We start from the raw sequence: 18,343 nt of genomic DNA, 5'->3' as shown, positions 1-18,343 counted from the left end.
AAATTAAAATATTTTAAAAGAAAGAAAAAAGTCAATATGCCATTGTGGGATATTTTGGAGTGGCCTGCTCTAGGCTCCAACATCAGTTTAAGTCCTACATAGCTTTGATTAGCTTTCCCATAAAAATAATCTGCTCTTCAGTAAACTCATCATTATAAAGATTCACTTTGGAAAACCTCTTCTAAAAACGGAAGAATGCCATCTTTGTGTTGCCTGTAGAAGAGGAATATTCCAGGATTTCAAGATCCACTGTCCACTTGGTTGTTTGGTAGCTCAAAAGAGAAGTAAGAGTGGGTAGAGATTCTCGTTAATGTATTTTTTCCCCTTAAAAAATTCGAGTTTTTTAAATAGGTATTCTTGTTTTGTTGTTGTTTTTTCCTGTTTTTCAAGGTTGGATGAATTCCCAGCCAGCTTGCTTGCTTCCAGTGAGCTAGGAGCTATGAGCTATGTCTTTTAGGTTTATTGAAATGTTGATGCATGGAAAAGTCATCAGGAAATGCCTTTATACTTGTTTAGCATTAGCTATGACAAATGGACCAACGGAATTTTCTCAATCTTCAGTTTTCTCATTGTGTACCCCAGTTGCTAAGGAAAACATACTTGTTTTTAACGTAACCAACAAGGAAATTATCAGAAATAGCTTTTAAAAATCCAGTTTAAAAAAAGGTATATTGATGCTGCCAGCTTCTCAAGAATCACGCAATACATATCAGTAATCCTCATCTGTGAATTGCTTATGTTCTAATACATTTGGTAAACTGTGATTTACCAACAGAAATGAGTTTTCTTAGTGTCTGAAGTTCAAGTTATGAAGGCAAGCCAATAGGCCTTGCTTAGTTTATAATATCACTAAAATATTGGATATTTACAATGAACAACCATAGGGAACATGATGACTTCAAAGAAATAATTCTTCTAAATTGAATTTTAATGATGTACTATTTTTGAAAGATATATCATTACCGAATATAGAGTTTTAACCAAATTATCAACATTTTCAAAGTCATCTTGATGGGTGTTTCTCAAACTTGCGAAATTTAAGAACTCCTTTTAAAGAAGGAGTTTTAGATATTCTCATTATAATAATGTTTAACCTTTATGCATAGAAACTATGTGTATATGACATATAGCTCTTAAACATCTTATACATTTATAAGAAAAACTATAATTTCAAAAAGTAAAATTAAATTCAAACTTTAAAAGTGATTTTTTTCTCTCACTACATGAACATGGCAAGTACTTTTGAGTTGAGATGTTAACAGCATACCTGCTTTGTGGAGATGTAATGATTTACTTTTCCGTTTTCTGAGCTTCTGCAAATCTTTGGTTGGTTGTAAATTAATATTCACTTAATGGAATGCATAATTTAGGTATAAAACCTACACCACTTCTTTTCTGATCATAGCACAATGATTAAAATACTATCGCACTACTATGTAACACCAAAGGATTATACACACAAATGGACCTGTGTTTGGACAGCACCTGTTAGTGCATAGTAAGGAAGTTGTCACCTGCAAAAAAAATTTCAATTAGTCTTTTTAAGCTTTTGTTATGATTGAGAACACAGAATTGAAAAATTACCATAGAAAACTTTCAGAATCTAAAGAATACTTCTTGGCTTCTCTATGGTTTGACACAATCTAGTTTGATCCTGTTGAAATCTTCAATCTCTATGATTTTTAAATCACTTAATTGTAGTATAATTTTCATCCAACAAACTGCACCTGTTTAAAGATTACAATTCAATGAGTTTTGACAGAGGTGTATGCCTGAGAAACCACAACCATAGTCAAGATATACAACTTTTCCAACAATCTCACGCCCCTTTTCAATTTATCCCTCCCTTCAGCCCATGTTCTAGACAATTTCTGATCTGCTTTCTATCACTGGAGATCAGTTTGCATTTTCTACAGTTTTGTACAAGTAGATTCATTCAATATGTGCTATTTTGTGTCTGACTTCTTTCACTAAGAATAATGATTGCGAGTTTCATCTGTGTTGTCATGTGTATCATAAGTTTGTTTCTTTCTCTGCACTGCCTAGTTTGAATCTCTGTGATTTGATCTCTGCTCTGCGCTAACACTAGAGCTTGAGAATCTCTATGTTTTAAATTCTTTGAGAATCTCTACTCTCGATGAATGGTTCATTGGCAGATGACCTGGAGACAACATCGTTCTAAAGGTGTTAAAAAGGACCATTAACTGCTGTTTTCACAGAGAAACGTCCACAGAAACCTTTCATTTTAATCTTATTAAGTCATCAGATGGCACGGAAGATTTTTCCTCCGTCAATTCTGTCTTTGAGAAATCACTTTTCTTTGGTTATTGTAGATGTCTTTCTTACTCAGAATTCAAACCAGGATCAGTATGGTGAACAGTTCTCTTTTTAATTAAGGAAGAAAAAATAAACTTTCACCAGAAATATTTTTCTCTTTATTATTGATCAGTTAAGGTCTCCAATAGTGAGATCACTCTTACATGAAGACAAACCCATCTATTTTAAATTGAGGGTTGAAACCCCAATCTCATTTTCTATATGTAGTCCTTACTTTGTATGGCTGTGCAGTACTATATAAACGACTTCGAAACCGGAAACTGTACAAAGTAATCTTAATAATCAATAAGAAAAATTGTGATTGTTCCTTGATCTTTAAAATTTTTGTCGAAACAAAGTTCTCTTACTGTCAGTTATAAATGTGTAAGGGAATGTCAAAAGAGTAAAATTAAAATTTAATTAGCACGCTGTAACTTACAATATTAGAACCATTGAGAATTAAAGTATTTTATTTCTTGGTAAGAAAGCTTATAAAGGGCAGTGTGAACAGTGCTTGTCTTGTTCTTCCCAGTGTAAAACTTATAATATGAAGCCAACACATTTTCTATGCCTTACTGATTTGTCATACTTTTTTCTAAGTTTAAGTTAGCTTTCAATATTTTAGTCTTTGTGCTTTCAATATGGTGAGATATCTTTGAGAGTTCCTTTAATGTGGAGTGTTTTACTGGTTTCACTTATTCTGGGACATGCAGTCAGTTTGTGAACTAACCTGTGAGCAGTGACCATTCAGGGACAGATTCTGAAATAGGTGATATGATTGGTCATCGATCATGATGGACTTCTATTATTTACACAGTGATCCATGGGCCAAAGAACTGGTGATAAAGTTTGTACTTTATGCAATGACTGAAGTTAATATATTTTAATTAAATTTTGAACTATGTTACTGGGGAATGGTGTTACTTTAAGTCACAGGAAATAAAATTCACGCATGTTGAAACTTTGCAAAACACACAACTTTTGTGTGTGTATTAAATTTTTCCCGGAGTTATGCATTAACCAAAATTAGGACTTGAATTCTTTTTACCTTTGGTAAACAATTCAGTACTGGGCAGTGGCCTCTCATAAAATACATATCCACTTGCAAAAAACTTTTATTTAATAAAATTTAACAAATAATAAATATTTAATAAATAAATAAATAATAAAATTAATAAAATAAAAAATTTATTTAATAAAACAAATATGATATTAAAACACTGAACAGAGCACTTGCTTTGCAATTAATTTAATTCACAGCCAGGCTCATAGATAGCAGTGCTTCTGCAGCCTGTTTAAGTATTTCTCTGCGTGGGAACAGTCACAGAAAAACTGTGATGCCCCAGATTCTGTGAAGTCAGTGAACAGATAAGTGCTGATGTGCAGGGAGTGAGCCACAAACAATCGCGTTTGCTTTTTGAAATATATTGTTTCAATTCTCAGCTCAGTATAAATCTATTTTCTCTCCTTATTTTTGCAAAAAGGTAAATCTAAAATCTACATATTTTATATTATTTCCCAGGTATGGAACTATACTATTCTATCTAAATCATAGTCTAGTGAGCAATTTTCACTAATTCATGAATTTTTAAATTTTTCAAGATAAAATAACTTTCCAAAATAGCCCCTCCTTTGGTTTCTTCCTATATCAGATGGAAAAACGGAAATCATACTAATGTAATCCCAGAATTCTTAATTTGGTAAGAATAGCGAACAAGTTACTATCCAAAGCCTTCATCTCAAGTGGCAGTAACCCATAAAGTCCCCACAAATAAAAATCTCTTTTTTGGGTGTACAATTTTAAAGAAACCTTGATTTTCTTTTCTTTTTTTGCATAACACAGAACTCTGTAAAACTTGAGGGTGATAAGTGGATAAAGAAGAAAGTCCCAGAGCAAAGCAGGAAAGCGCATTTCTGACTGAGTATTCACAGGAAACTTGCTGCTTTTAATTCAATGTCTGAGTCTATCTGGGAGACTCGTCTTCATGGCAGGTTTATACCACTTTATTATGAGAGCTGACATTTCACGGTACTCAAGAGCAGGGAAGTTCACCAAAAACTTATGTAGTCTGCCAACCTCTGACCTTCCATCAATAATAATTCATAATGAAATGTTTTGAATTAAAATTTCTACTTCTGCAATTTAACAGCAACAAACATTAAGCCCTACCTTTTAAAATTAGAATCAGTTCTAACTTCAATGCATATTAGGGTGTAAAATTCTTTATGAAATTGACTTTCAATTCTCTACGTGTAGTTCACCTCCTACTATTTGAATTCTAGCAGTTAGAATATAGGCGTATCTATAAAATAGCGGAAGGTACATGTTGATTTCTGCCTATGAGAAACGGTCCCTTCCCCTCACTCAACTCTACTTAAAATGAAAACCATAACAAAGACAGAAGAGACAAGCTCTCAGTATTATTGAGATATAATCCTTTAAATGTGTTTAAAATTAGATTCCAATCATTTCTACTTTTAATGTATACATTCTGCCACACAAGGAATCACAGTAGAAAGTGAATAGACACATTTTTCAATCGTGGCAATCCTTAAGGTGGGACGGAAATTGACCAGAGGAAACTTGTCCTCAATTAGCAGAGTTCCAGGTCCTGCAACATCTTTTGCTTTATATTCTATTTTCAAATTCTGCAGACACGTTTTGTGCCTATTCTTCTTCCCCTTTAGCTACTCTTAACCTTTCGAGAGATGCCTTGACTTCAGGCTGGTATTTGCAATTTTTAAAGTCTTCGCTATAAATTCGTTTCTTTTCCTTGCTTTCAAGGAATCCTCTGTGTTTCCACAGTAACAAAGCTTAACAATCTCTAGGGGGAAGGGGTACTCAAAAAAATATCTGAAACTTTTTGTGTTTCAAACAATGAGTTGGATGAGGTCATAGAGTATAATCATTAAGCATGTGAACGCTGCAACCGAAGCACGTGCATTCAATTCCAACTCCACCGTTTAGCATCTTTGAGAACACACGCCGTCACTTACCCTGTCGATGCCTCCATCCTTTCCTCTGTAAAACGTAGGTGATAGAAGTATCTAGCACATTCAGTTGAAATGAATGTGACGTGAAACTGTTCCTCATACATTAGCTCAATACATAGTCTTTTTTATTACTATGAAGAAATATTTTACATCTGTTTCATTTTAAATCTTCTTTCAGAGAATCTGTGATTTGGGGTTTGATCATCCTTCACAAATCACTTATAAACATTCACTTGATAACGAATGTGGCTCTCCCCAGAGTTCTAGACCTTTCCTATGAAAATAGATATGGTTGGAAACAAGTTAAGATGTATTAGAAAGCCTCTTCCAACACTGGAAGAGAGCTTAGTTTTCTATACGGCACAAGACACTATAATTATGTATGTGACTTGACTCTGACAATTCTGTTAAAAATAGTAGAAGTTAAGTTAAAAAAAATCTTCCTATTTTCCATCGGATGGAGTCTCAGGAAACAGTGCTCTCATTTCAAGTAATTGCTTCATGTCGGTCAATCTAAATTCCCTGTAAGAACATGAAATGAACACTTTTTAAAAAATTGCATTTTGTACTGATTGCAACAAAACTTTTTTTTCATTGAGAAACAAAGTTCAACATTTCACTCAATAATTTTTCATCATAATGTAGAAAGCGGTGCTCTCAAGTAGAACTCTAAAAGATAATGCATTGTATCATTTACAAAGAAACCAGAAGAGAAAGGCACGATCACTTTCAGACAATTAGTATTTCTTTTCCATAAACTACAGTCACGAAGTCCTGTATTACAGTTTTCCATTCTATTAACTGCCCCTTCTTTTCAAATTCATATTGGGAGAAAGAGAAATCATGTCAGAAGCTTAAAGATAAAACAGCATTTTAAAGGAAGAGACAATGTTATTTTGGCTGAACTTCTATTTTTTTGACATGAATTAAAATTTTAAATCATCCCAACATTTGATATTTAGAGAGAGGGCAGTAAGTACAGAATAATGAGAATTAGTCATCATGCATATATTTGTCTAAGTGCGTAATTTTCCAAAACAATATTTCAAATGTAACTTTCAGCTGAATATTTAAAGTCAATCTGGTTGATTTCCCTCTTGGTTGTAAAATATTTCATAACGGACTCATGTCATTTATGATGAAATATCAATCCATTATGTCATAAATATTTAGTCAGAATTTGACAAGGGGTAAACAATTTATCAGGCTTCAAAAAATTAAAAAGTGAGGGAAACATGCAGCTCCCTCTCAAAGAGCTCAATCTTTTGCATGTGTCATTTTATTAAAAAACAAAGAACTTGGGGACAGCCCTGTGGCCTAGTGATTAAATTTAGCATGCTCCACTTTGGTGGTACAGGTTTGGTTCCCAGGTGTGGACCTACACAACCTGGCGGCAGCCATGCTGTGGTGGCAACCCACATGCAAAATAGAGCAAGATGGGCACAGATGTTAACTCAGGGCAAATCTTCCTCAGCCAAAAAAAAAAAAAAACACAAAACTTGAAAACTTGCTAATGAGGTTAATTTTAAAGCTTGTAATTTTGTTTCCTAATTATATCACCTACTGTAATTAGTTCCACTTGTCTGGCTCCTGGCAGAGGCATCATTGTGGAATAATCTTGAGAGTAGACTGCTCTTCACTTTGTTACGTCCAGACATACTGAGACATTGATCAATGCAGCATTTTATATTCCTCTTGATGACCCCCATATTTTTACATCTACCTCATTACACTCACCATAAAGCCTTTCACTTTTCTAGCAATACTTTATATAAAGAAATCAATAAATAAGATACGTATTATAAAAATATGACATTAAAGTTTTCTTTGGTTTATGATAAAATAGTAAGCCCAGTAATCATGGTCATCCTTCATTGGACTAATGACACAAAGCATGTGGAATGATCAGACAAGAAATTTTTAAAATAGTTATTTGAATATTTCTATATTATTGTCTATATTATATAAATAATGTAATAATATATTATATATCATAAACAGTCTCTGAGACGATTTTTGCTTTTTTGCAGAATCACAGGTTATTCAAACTCACAACAGCCTTTGTTCAGATGATTTTTAAAAAATGAGAAAATTAATTCAGTTCTCTGGAAATGGAAAAAGGGTCAGGAAGACTCACATTTTGACATCCAAACATCCTTCTTAGTTTGCTAAGGCCTAACATTTAACAAACGTATTACACAGCAAGTAGTCCATGGTAAATATGGTCAAAAAACTAAAATTAAATGCAGTTTCAGTAGACAGTGATAAAAATTAATTTGCATAATTCTACATAATGTTTCCTGACTCTTGTCTTTTTCTTTCTCATAATTTTTAATATTCATCCTACACAAGTACCTGCAATTAAAAAAATAGATCATTCTCAAATTATGTTGAATAGAGTAATTCAAATAATTGCAAACAAAAATTAGGCTTTTATTCACTTACCTCTTTTCACATGGGTGTTAGCAGAGGGAAGAAAACATCTCTATTTCCAGTTCATCATGGATAGGAAGTCAAAACAGAGAGGAAGACGTCAAGTACATGTTGATATTCTTAAGACAGTGATCTTCCTTCTGTATCTGCTTTCAACTTCTGCTCTAAAGAAAATTTGCTAGTTCCTCCCGGACATCAGTCATCCCATATTCTCTCCTTAATGCTGTATTCTCTTTTATTTTTGACAATTTTAATTACTTCCCTTTTTTTCAATTATTTTGTTGAGGTCATAAGGTTTATAACGTATAATTTCAGCTGTACACTATTATTTATCATTTTCTGTATAGACTGCATTGTGCTCATCACCAATAGTTTAATTTTTGTGCTTCACCATATCTATGTGCCCTTTTACCCCTATCGCCTGCCCCTCCAACCTCCTTCCCCTCTGGTAACCCTTATTTGTTCTCTTTATCCATGTGTTTATCTTCCACATGTGACTGAAATCATGTGGTGTTTGTCTTTCTCTGTCTGGCTTATTTTGCTGAACATAATACCCTCATGGTCCATCCATGTTGTTGCAAATGGGATGATTTATCCTTTTTTATGGCTGAGTAGCATTCCATTGTATCTATATGCCACATCTTTTTTATTGATTGGCACTTGGGTTGCTTCCATGTCTTGGCTATTGTGAATAATGCCTTAATGAACATAGGGGTGCGTAAGTCTCTTTGAATTGTTGATTTCAAGTTCTTTGGATAAATATCCAGTAGTGGGATAGCTGGGTATTATGATATTTCTATTTTTAAATTTTTGAGACATCTCCATACTGTTTTCCATAGTGGCTGCACCAGTTTGCATTTCTACCTGCAGTGCATGAGGGTTCCCTTCTCTCCACATCCTCTACAAGATTTGTTGTTTTGTCTTGGTAATTATAGCCAGTCTAACAGGTGTAAGGTGATACCTCCATGTAGTTTTGATTTGCATTTCCCTAATAATTAGTGATGTTGAACATCTTTTCATGTGTCTCTTGGCCATCTGTATATCTTTGGAAAATTGTCTGTTCATATCCTCTGCCCATGTTTTGATTGGATTGTTTGTTTTTTTTGTTGTTGAGTTGTATGAGTTCTTTGTATATTTCGGTAATTAACCCTTTGTCAGGTATATGATTTGCAAATATTATTCTCCCAGTTGGTGGGTTGTCTTTTTGTTATGTTCCTGGTTTCCTTACCCTTGCAGAAGGACTTTAGTTGGATGTAGTCCTATCTGTTTATTTTTTCTCTTGTTTCCCTTGCCTCTGTAGACATGGTACTCAAAAAGATGCTGCTAAGACCAATGTCAAAGAGTGTACTGCCTATATTTTCTTCTAGGAGTTTTATGGTTTCAAGTCTTACATTCAAGTCTTTAATCCATTTTGAGTTAATTTTAGTAAATGGTGCAAGATAATGGTCTACTTTCATTCTCTTACATGTGGCTGTCTGGTTTTCCCATCATCATTCATTGAAGAGATTTATTTTCTCCATTGGATGTTCTTGGATCCTTTGTCAACGATTAGCTGTCCATAGATGTGTGGTTTTATTTCTGGGCTTTCAATTCTGTTCCACTGATCTGTGTGTCTGTTTTTGTACTAGCATCATGTTGTTTTGATTACTAGAGCTTTGTAGTATATTTTGAAGTTAGGGATTATGGTACCTCCAGCTTTGCTCTTTTTTTCTCAGGATTGCTTTGGCTATTCGGGGTCTTGTTCCATGTAAATTTTAGGATTCTTTGTTCTCTTTTCATGAAGAATGTCATTGGGATTCTGGTAAGGATTGCACTGGATCTGTAGATTGCTTTAGGTAATGTGGACATTTTAACTATGGTTATTCTTCCAATTCATGAGCATTTCTTTATGTCATCTTCGATTCCTTTTGATAATGTCCTATAGTGTTCAGTGTATAGGTCTTTCACCTCCTTGGTTAAGTTTATTCCTACATATTTTATTCCTTTTGCTGTTATTGTAAATGGGATTGTATTCTTTAATTTTCTTTCTGCTAGTTTGTTATTAGTGCCTAGAAATGCAACTGATTTTTGTAATTTGATTTTGTACCCTGCAACGTTGCTGTATTTGTTGATTATTTCTAATAGTTTTCTGCTTGATTCTTTAGGGTTTTCTATATATAGGAACACGTCGACACACAGCAAGAGTTTCAATTCTTCCTTTCCAATTTGGATCCCTTTTATTTCTTTTTCTTGCCTAATTGCTGTGGCCAAAACTTCCAGTACTATGAATAGGAGTGGTTGAGAGTGGGCACCCTTGTCTTCTTCCTGTTCTCAGAGGGATGGCTTTCAGTTTTTCACCATTAATTATGAAGTTGGCTGTGGGTTTGTCATTTATGGCTTTTGTTATGTTAAGGTACTTTCCTTCTATACTCATTTTATTGGGTGTTTTGATCATAAATGGATGTTGGATCTTGCTCATTTCTTTTTCTGCATCTGTCAAGATCATCATATGGTTTTTATTCCTCATGTTGTTAATGTGGTGTATCATATTGATTGATTTGTGGATGTTGAATCATCCCTGTGTCCCTTGTATAAATCCCACCTGATCATGGTGTATGATCCTTTTAATGTATTACTGTATTCAGTTTGCCAAATTTTGTTGAGGATTTTTACATCTATGTTCATCAGCAATATTGATATTTCCTTCTTTATGTTGACCTTGTCTGGCTTTGGGATCAGGGTGAGGCTGGCCTTGTAAAACGTGTTAGGAAGTGTTCCATCTTCTTCAACTTTTTGGAATACTTTGAGAAGAATCAGTATTAAATCATCTTTCAATGTTTGGTCAACTTCTCCAGAGTAGCCATCTGGTCCTGGACTTTTATTTTTTTGAGAGATTTTTGATCACTGTTTCAATTTCTTTACTTGTAATTGGTCTATTCAGGTTCTTTATTTCTTCTTGATTCAGTTTTGGAGGTTGTATGGGTCTAAGAATTTTTCCATTTCCTCTAGATTGTCCAATTTGTTGGCATATAGTTTTTCATAGTATTCTCTTATAATCCTTCGTATTTCTGTGGTATCCATAGGAATTTCTCCTGTTTCGTTTCTTTTTTTTTTTTTTTTTTGAGGAAGATTAGCCCTGAGCTAACTGCTGCCAATCCTCCTCTTTTTGCTGAGGAAGCCTGGCCCTGAGCTAACATCCACGCCCATCTTCCTCTACTTTATATGTGGGACACCTACCACAGCATGGCTTTTGCCAAGCTGTGCCATGTGTGCACCTGGGATCCAAACCAGGGAATCCCAGGCCACTGTGAAGGGAAACATGCGCACTTAACTGCTGCACCACTGGGCCAGCCCCTGTTTCATTTCTAATTTTACTTACTTGAGCCTTCTCTCTTTTTTTCTTTTGAGTCTGGGTAAGAGTTTGTCAATTTTATCTTCTCAAAGAACCAGCTCTTTGTTTTATTGATCCTTTCTACTGTTTTTTTGGTTTCAATTTCATTTATTTCTGCTCAAATTTTTATTATTTCCCTATTTTTGCTGACTTTGGGCTTTGTTCTTCTTTTTCTAATTCTTTTAGGTGTAGTTTAAGATTGCCTATTTGGTATTTTTCTTGTTTGTTAAGGTGGGCCTGAATTGCTGTGAATTTCCCTCTTGGGACCGCTTTTGCTGCATCACATATGAGTTGGTATGGTGCAGTTTCGTTTTTATTTGTCTCCAGATATTTTTTGACTTCTTTAATTTCTTCAATGATCCATTGGTTGTTCAGTAGCATGTTGTTTAGTGTCCACATATTTGTCACTTTTATAGCTTTTTCTTGTAATTGATTTCTAGTTTCATAACATTATGATCAGAAAAGATGCTTGATATGATTTCAATCTTCTCAAATTTATTGAGACTTGCCTTGATTGCCAACATATAGTCTATCTTTGAGAATGTTCCATGTATGCTTGACAAGAATGTGTGGTCTGTGGTTTTTGGATGGAATGTTCTGTATATACCTATTAACTCTATCTGGTCCAGTGTTTTCTTTAAATCCACTATTTGCTTGTTGACTTTTTCTCTGGATGAACTATACCTTGATGTAAGTGGGGTGTTAAGGTCTCCTCCTATTATGGTGTGGTTGTTAATATCTCCTTTTACGTTTGTTAATAGTTGCTTTATGTACTTTGGTGCTCCTGTATTGGGTGCATATAAATTTATGTGTTATGTCTTCTTGTTGAAGTGTCCCTTTTAGCATTATATAATGCCCTTCTTTGTCTCTCAGTGCCTGTTTTATATTGAAGTCTGCTTTGTCTCATATTAGTAAGGCAACACCAGCTTTCTTTTGTTTGCCATTAGCTTGGAGTGTCGACTTCCATCCCTTTACTCTGAGCCTGTGTTTATCATTAGAGCTGAGATGTTTTTCCTGGAGGCAGCATATTTTTTGGTCTTTTTTGAAATCCATCCTGCCGTTCTGTGTCTTTTGATTGGAGAATTTAATCCATTTACATTTAGAATGGTTAGTGATATATGAGGTATTAATGCTGTTGTGTTTCTCTCATCTTCTGGTTGTTCTGCATTTCTTTTGTTTTTCATCTCATTTATTTCAGACTACCAATTCAGTTTGGTAGTTCTTTATGATGCTTTTCTCAGTTTTCTCCTTACTTGTCATTTGTGTTGTTCTGATTATTTGTTTAGTGATTTCCATGTGCTTTGTATAAAAAATCTCATCGATGATATAGTCCATTTTCTGATATCCTCTCATTTCCTTGGCCTAAGCTGATTCCATCCTTTTACTCTTCCTCTTCTAAGTTATTGTTCTCACAACTTATGCCAACTTGTGTTCTCAGTTTGTGGTTAAAATGATGAGATTATATTTTTTATGTTTTCCTTCCCTTTATCTTTAATCTTATAATTAAGTATTTGCTAACCTGTTCTGCTAGAGAACTGCAATTTTCTGATTTTGTCTGTCTATTTACCTTCTTGCTTAATGTTCTGTAAACCTTTGCCTTTTTGTTTCAGCTCTGAGGGTATCCTTAATCATTTCTTGTAAGGGAGGTCTACTGGCAATTAACTCCCTCAGCCTTTGTTTATCTTGGAAAGCTTTTATTTCTCCATGATATCTGAAGGATATTTTTGATGGATAGAGTATTCTTGCCTGAAAGTTTTTGTCTTTCAATATTTTGAATATATCGTTCTAATTTCTCCTTGCCCATATGGTTTCTGCTGAAAGCCTGATATGGGTTCCTTTGTAAGTATTCTCTTCTGCCTTGCTGCCCTTTATATTTTTTCTTTGCCATTGATTTTTCTCAGTTTTACTGTTATATGCCTTGGGGAAGATCTTTTGCATTGATGCAATTAGGGGTTTTAATGACTTCATGTAATTGTAAGTCCAGTTTCTTCCCCAGATTTGGGAAGTTCTCAGCTATTATTTCTTTGAACAAGCTCTCTACTCCTTTCTCCTGCTCCTCTCCCTTTGGAATACTGATAACCCTTATGTTGTCTTTTCTAATTGAGTCAGATATATCTTGAAGAATTGCTTCTTTTTTTAAGTCTTAGTTCTCTCTCCTCCTCTACCTGAAGCATTTCTGTATTTCTGTCCTCTAAATCACTAATTCTGTCCTCCATAATATCAGCACTGTTTTGCAATGTTTCTAGATTGTTTTTTATCTCACTCATTGTGTTCTTCATCTTTAGAATTTCCAGGGTTTCTTTTTTTGAGTTTCAATCTTTGGTGAAATATTCCTAGTGTTCATTAATTTTATTCCTAACTTCATTGAACTGTCTTTCTGAGTTTTATTTTAACATATGAAGTTTCTTTATGACAACTATTTTGAATTCTTTCATTTAAATTGTAAATTTCTGTGACTTCCTGATTGGTTTCTGTAGGCTTGTCAGTTTCCTTCTGACCTGAATTTTTATTGCAGTTTTTCATGGCATTTGATGAACTGATCTCTTGCCAAGGGATTTGTATTAGTTTCAGGTTGAAGATTCCACCTGCCACCTCTGTGTGTGTGGGGGTGCAGGAGCTGTTTTCTGAATCCACTGTGTCTGCTGGAAGTTGTGCCAATAGGGCTCGTCTGTGTTTGTCTGCTGGCTACAGCCACTTGGAAGGTCACACATGCTTTCACAGGTGCTTGGGTGCAGGACCACTGTTTGGCTAAAGACTGGCCAAACTGGTATGCTGGGTGGGATGGGAGGGTGCTTTCTTTCATGCATGCAGGCCTATTCTGTGCTCATGTGCAGTTTGCATGGGCTGCTGCACTTAATGGTGGCACCCACACAGGGGCTGAGCCAAGCCACTCTGTGTGAAGCATTCCCAGGGGCTGGCCTGCAACTCCCAAAGCAAAAGTGTTCATGTGCAGGCCTGCCTGATCCTCTTACAGTTGTGTACCTGTTGTTGTATGAGGACCTGCGTTTTAGGTTGCTGCTACTGGAGGAGGGGTAGAGATCTGCTCACCTCCTTCCACTGCTTCCTGTGGGTCCAGTACCCCCACTTTCAGATGTATGGCTGTGTGGATCTCTTAGATGTCCTATTGTGCTTTGTAGGGAATCCTCTGTTTGTTAATGAATGCCCATTTGGTTGTAACTTAGGGAAGAGAGGCTAAGGGAACAACTCACTCCACCATGATGCTGATGTCAGTGTCTTCCTTTTCTTATATAAAAGAAAATATACAGAAATATAAAAGAAATCTCTACGTAACAGCCATTTTTCTATAAGTATATATAAATATATTATAGGTATAGCCAAGAATATGCCTAAACAAAATATTTTCCTAGAATTTTTATTTTTGTTTGGTATTATTTCAATATGTAATGCTTTGATTCTTTATAGTGGGTAAGATGAAAAATTCTCAATATGTTAAAAGTTAAACTCACTATTTCTGGGAAGATTTTATTTGAATAGCTTACCTTTATTTTCCTAGTCATTAAAAAAAGAAAACAACCAAAACTGAAATTAATTACTTTTTTCCAAAAGAAAGTAATATACTCTGACTTCTCAGAGCAATAGGTACTTTTATTTTGCATTTCTGCTATTCTTCAACCATAGAAGAAACTATGAATATCAAAATAAAATAACAATGATAATAATCGACCAATTTGAGAGATCTTCTTAGAAGACTATCATCTCTATAGAATGATTAATGACCAGGCTTTTGTAGGAATTCACTTTTGTTTTTCTATTAATCAGTTTGCAGGTGTAGAAGACATACACCTAGGATCTAAAACTTAGAACGTCAACATACAAAATGTTGAGTGTAGATAACTTTATCAATGTCTTAGTCAACCAAGTAAACTTTCCCTTTTTATTTCTGTGGATGTTAAATGTATTAAAAAAAAAAAAAATATCCTCAGTGCTTTTCAATTATAATACTTGTACAAATGGAAAAATATCTATATCTTTACCCATAAACATATATTCTAGGAATCATTTCAGATAAATGAAAGCAAAATTTCACTTATAAGCATTAATATAAAGAACCAAAATGCTTTCAGTTTTACACGGGCAAATTTCCTATATTAATCTTAAAAAATTTAGAACTAAAATTTCATATAATATACTCAATCTTATTGCTGTCCTTGTCATTGTTTTCATTATATTCTCCTCCTAATTAACAGCATGTCCTTAAAAAGTGGCTATGATAATAAGATATACATATATATTATTTGTTTGAATAATCGTTCAGTAATTTGTGAAATCACATTGTCTTGCTGTCTAATAAATTATAGAAATGTAAATAATAATTCTTGTCCATCTAGAATCAATATTTGGATGTTAAAGTTTCTACCATTCTTACAATCTTGGTTTTCCTTCTGAGCTTTAGTAATTTTGAAAATATTTCATTTTAGAGGTCGATGGCAATGTGTCAATTTCCTCAGATAACAGTGGATCTCCAGAAGGCAAGGAACATCATCAAATATCCTAACATCCAATGGTCCAAAAAAAATCGTTAAATTATAACTCTATCCTTTTGACAATGTCATAAAATATATAAAAATGAAATGACTTAAAGATGCTTGGTGATATAATCCTTTCTGGTTTTGGTCTTCACTCTTCTTTGTGGAGAGAGCTTTGTCTTCTTGCTTAAATAGCCTCTCAGATTTGACCCCATGTGAAAGGATAGAGTTGTAACTGGAACACCAGGTTTTATTTGCCTAGTTAAAGCTTTTGTGTTCTCAATTTTTCCACTGTAATGCAAATGTCAAGTGTTTTGTTTATTATATCCCCCCACAGACCAGAAGATTTAGAGTTGGACAATAACCATGGCTGTAGTAGCACATTATAGCATGATTTGAGATTACACAATTTTACCAGGAAATCAACCAAGTCTTTGGAGATTCTGCTGGCTCATTCAGGTGACCTCACCTGAAAATTATAACAAAGCTCTTCAGTAATGGACATATGTTTGTGAATGTCTTTCTGAGAACAAGTTTTTAGGACTACTATTCCAGAATAAATTTGGCTGCTTTCATTTTTTATGCACAGTTGAATGCTTTCCCCACAGTTGAAAAAAATTTTGAAGAGTGATTTGTATAAAAACAAAGGATGTCTGAAGTCTCAAAGTAAATGTCATAAAATGATGTCAACCAAGAAATTACATTTCCCATTTTATTTTCCTAATAATAGCTATATTTTTAGAGAAGTTAGCATGCTCCAGTTAGAAAATAGAAAGAGAAAATGAGAAAATTAATGATATTATTCACAAAAGTTGAAAACAAATCAGAAAAAAGGGCTTCATTAAAATAACGTCTATATTTATCAACTTTCCTATGAAGCTGCATATATTAATTATTTTAAATTATTTTTTTTTTTAAAGTACTGGCTTGAGAGTAAAAAGGTCTGAAAGTTCTTCATTAATCTAAAACCCTCAATGATTTTCACAAAGAACAATTAAACCCATGGATTTCAATATCTTTTTTAAGGACAATAGCGATATAGTATGAACTTCAAAAGTATCCAAATAAAACTTCCATACACACTCTTAAGATCACATCTACCACCCTACCTATATCTCTGTTATTATGGACAAACTATTCATATTTCTATACACTATATTTACTCCCTTCTCATCTACTCAATTTCCCCTCCCTCTGCTACACTATCAGTTTTTCATCTGTTCTTGATCATTTCAATTAGAATGAAAACCTGATATAATAAATGTCATATTAAAATATGTATTTTGCCCACATTCTGCTCCTGTTAATGTCCCATTTCTTTGCATGCTTGTAAAATAAAGCTCTTTGAAAATACTGCCTCTACTTGTTATCCTTCCTTAAGCCAGTATAATTAGACCTTCTTCCATACCACTCCAACAAACATCTGCTGTCGAGGTCAACAGTGACCGACACATTTCTAAATTCAATGGTTTTAGTTCTTAAGACAGTTGATCACTTATTCCATCGTGAAGTTTTTCTTCACTTGGCTTTCAAGACATCAGTCTCTCTTGACTCTCCTTCTATCTCAATTGCTATTACTTCCTTTGCTGGTTTTTCCTTTTCCTTCTAACCTGTAAACTTTGGAAAGCCCCAGAGCTTAGACCTCAGACTTCTCTTCTTTGCCTACAATTACTCTGTAGGAGACTCCATTCAATCTTATAGTTGTAAATATTTTATATATTCTTATGATTTTCCATTTGAATTCTGACTATTCCTTTGAATTCTTGACTCTCATATACAACTAAATAGTCAACATCTACAGTTGGGTATCTAATACTCATTTCAAACTTAATAGGAATAAAACTAACCACTTGATTCCTCAGCTCTCTCAACATTTTCTCCACATCCACTCAACCTCATCTGGAGTATTCTAACTTTCTTCTATTTCTTTCACACACCACACTCAATCTATCAGCAAATTCTCTTGACTTCAGTTTCAAAATAGATCTGGAAATTTACCACTCTCAGAATTTCTACTGCTACAAGCAAACTCCAAGCCATCATTATGGCTTATCTGGATTATTGCAGACTTTATAACTGGCATCCCTGTTTTTGCCCTTGCTCCCTACTCCATCCCCATAATGATACTTTCCAAATATAAGTAAAATCAGGTCATTCATATAAAAATCCTTTAATGAGATCGCTTCTCAGAATAAATCCCAAAATTCAAACAATGTCTTACAACACCCTACATGTTTTGGCCTCCCGCAGCTACCTCCCTAATATTCATCTGCTATTATCACTGACTTGTTACCCAAGGAATTCAAGGATAAGTTTGGATATTTTAACTGTTTTTCCAAACTGTTTTTTTTTTCCTTTTGTTATGTTAAGGAGATGCAATCACTAACCTCCCTGAAACAGACCAAGCCTCACCACAAGGGCTATGCCTATGACCTTTGCCTTATTTTTAATACTAAGATCTCTTGAGGAGGAGCTTAGGCCTTGTTACTGTATCCTGCAGTGTATGTGGAAGCATGTTTTCCAACTGATCCTGTGCAAGTGAATACCCACCTCTCCCTTTTGAATATTCATTCCCCATTTGAAATAAATGTCCCTGCTTCCCTTTGTTCGGGACACCATGACTCTGGAAATACTTTCTCATGGTCTCCTATTTGCTGCAAATATATTCTACTTTGTGAGACAACTACTTCTGGTATAGAGTCTGATTTAACTCGCCAGGAGGGAACCCACTTCAGTTTCGAAA

The sequence above is a fragment of the Equus caballus genome, chromosome 15, assembly GCF_041296265.1.
Source record: "Equus caballus isolate H_3958 breed thoroughbred chromosome 15, TB-T2T, whole genome shotgun sequence".
Classification (NCBI taxonomy): Eukaryota; Metazoa; Chordata; class Mammalia; order Perissodactyla; family Equidae; genus Equus; species Equus caballus.
This window is presented reverse-complemented; position numbering follows the sequence as displayed.